Consider the following 2,756-nt stretch of genomic DNA (forward strand, 5'->3'; position numbering starts at 1 on the left):
GCCAATATTTATTCAATAATCAACACCACAAAAAGCAGATTATCTGGTCATTATCACATTGCTGTTTGTAGGATCTTGCTGTATGTAAATTGTCTGCTGTGTTTCCTCCATTACAACATTCCAAAAGCCAGTTGGCTGTAAAATGCATTGAGGCATCTGGTGGTTGTAAATAGTTTATAAATGCAAGCCTTTCCTCTCTTTTTTTCATCTCTCTTCTAGATCATTTGCCAATTATTTTAAATCTATTGGCCCGATCACCACAGGGAATAGTTTTTCTCTATCTATCCTATCGTCATGAAAACTTTCACCTGTTAACCTCCTTTGTTCCAAGCAGAACTGCCTGAACTTTTCAACCTCTCCTCATCACTGAAGCCCCACATCCCCCGCTAATATCCTGGTAAAACCTCGTCTGAACCCTTTCCAAGGCCTTTACAATGCCCCTGTCCCAGCTTGTCCGCTGCTGAAACCCTCATCTATGCTTTTGCCACTTCCAATGTCAAATATTCCATCAGACTCCTGGCTGGTCTCCCTTCCACCACCTGCTGAACACTTCAACTCATTCAAAACTCTGTCCCATGCCAAGACCCATTCATCCCTCATGTCTGTCCTTACTAATATATTGTCTCTCTGTGCCTCAGATCTAACATTCTCATCTTTGTCTTCAAATCTCTGAAATGATTCACCTCTCCCTCTATAAGTGTAACCTCCCTCAGCCTGCAACCTCCCCAAAGACCCCAATATTTACAGGAATGCAGTGTAGGAGTGGGAGAGGAGAGCTGGGGATGGTAAAACCAAAAGCCATGGATCTCTCTAACATCTTCTCCAGCTTCCCGGAGCCTGACTAGCTTTCCCTTTCATTCTTTCCCCCTCCTCCTTTCCCTGCTTAAAACCTGGTACATCTCTTTTTCTAGTTCCGATATAAGGTCATTGAACCGAAATGTTAACCCTGTTTCTCTCTCCACAGATACTGTCAGTACTGTCAGACCTGCTGAGTATTTCCAGCATTTTCTGTTTTTATTTCAGATTTCCTGCGTCTGCAGCATTTTCTTATTACTCCTGCGATTTATTTTGTTTCCACGGTACATACAATGGTCCAGAAATTGTTATTGCAACAGTACTTCTTTAAATATAGGATTTCTGGTTATTCTTTCACCAAAGGCTGAAACAGAATCAAAACCTCTCACTCTGGAAAAAGCCGCATAAAGCAGCCCATGTTTAAAAGCAGGCCTCGGAATATAAATACAACTTTAATCAAGAGTCTGGTCTGGTGGCTTGTTTATAGTCATTGAATGTGAAAGTCTAACTGGCATCTCTTTTCTCCTGAGTTCAAAAGGTAGGTTGACATCTGATGGGCTCAATATTAATTGAGGAATAAACACAATTTCCTTGGGCAGGGTTTCTCAGTCGGTGTTTGCGGGTCAGGCCGGACACGCTGATGCATGAGCATGGCGTCCAGATGTCATCGCGCTGTCTCGCGATGCTTCGTTCAGCCGGAGTCGGCTGCGCGCCCCTGATTTGTCCAGCCTGTTAAGGCCATTAGGAAAGTAAATTAAGTGATTGTTGACGCTGCCCGTACAGCCTGAAGGTTTGGCGGGAAGGTGAAAAGGCCAAGCAGCCTTCGCATTGTTTGGGAAACCTCATCCACGAGATTTCCTAAAGCTTTTATTAATTTAATTTAAAACTTTTCATAAACGTTGAAACATCTCCCATCTCATGTGACACAGTCACACGAGGGGACATGCTTAATTAAACGTTTAAACCATTTATTTAATAAGTTCAGTAGCAATTCAATCTCCCTGAGGCAGCTCCGAGCCGCGGAGAGATTGAAGTGCTTTGTCATGCGCATGTGCGATAGAGCGCTGGCCCTGACTCTCCCTCCTCCCCTACCCACACAGGTAGTGCTGAGCGCTACCGCTCACGTCTTACGCTGGGCGGGCTTTAGTTGGCCCGCCCGCGTAAAATGGGGGCGCGGAGCCAATTGTGAGCGGCGACCGTCTCTGCCCCCGCCGAGCCCACCCACCGAGTGAACAACCCAGGCCTTTGAAATTTACCTGCTATAATTTCAGTATCTATCAGCAAAGAAAACATCTTCCCAGCTACCAATCTTTTCCATGTCAAAGTCTTTGTCAGGATTCAAATTTTGCAGCAACATTATAACTGCTCCCTCCCTGAGTTGAAGTTTGTGCAGTGACATCATACCCATTGGAGTTAGACTGTGTCGAAACTCAGGGGGGGTTTAGACTGTTAGCATCTTCTTCATCTATAGAATCAACACTGATGTATTCTTTTAACTCACTTGACACATTTTCTATTTATTTTCATTCAAATCAAGTGAATCTTCATTTTTAGCACAAGGGATAGCTTTTGGATAAGTTGCATCAAATAATTATTCTCACTGTCGTGCCACACTTAACAAATTCCATCATCTCACCCTTCCCATGCTATCCCAATCTCATGTCATTCCATTCCCCCTTGCCATCTATCTCATACCAGCCCTATCCCATTTCTTCCATCCCGCCCTTGGCATACCCCCATCCCCCCCCATCAATCCCATCCCATCCCATCCTATCCCTCATGACAATCTCTCCAGCCGGGATAACTTTCCACTGTTTTGGTCTCCAATAACACCTCCCCCATCCCCTCCGTCGCCACCAACCAATGACAGCTGCCTGTGCATCAGGCACGCCAGTCCCCCCAGGGGTCTCCACATATGCCAGGAGTCACCCACCAAATAAACCCACCAACAGGTGCACCCC

This window comes from Carcharodon carcharias, chromosome 6 (genome assembly GCF_017639515.1).
Source record: "Carcharodon carcharias isolate sCarCar2 chromosome 6, sCarCar2.pri, whole genome shotgun sequence".
Lineage (NCBI taxonomy): Eukaryota > Metazoa > Chordata > Chondrichthyes > Lamniformes > Lamnidae > Carcharodon > Carcharodon carcharias.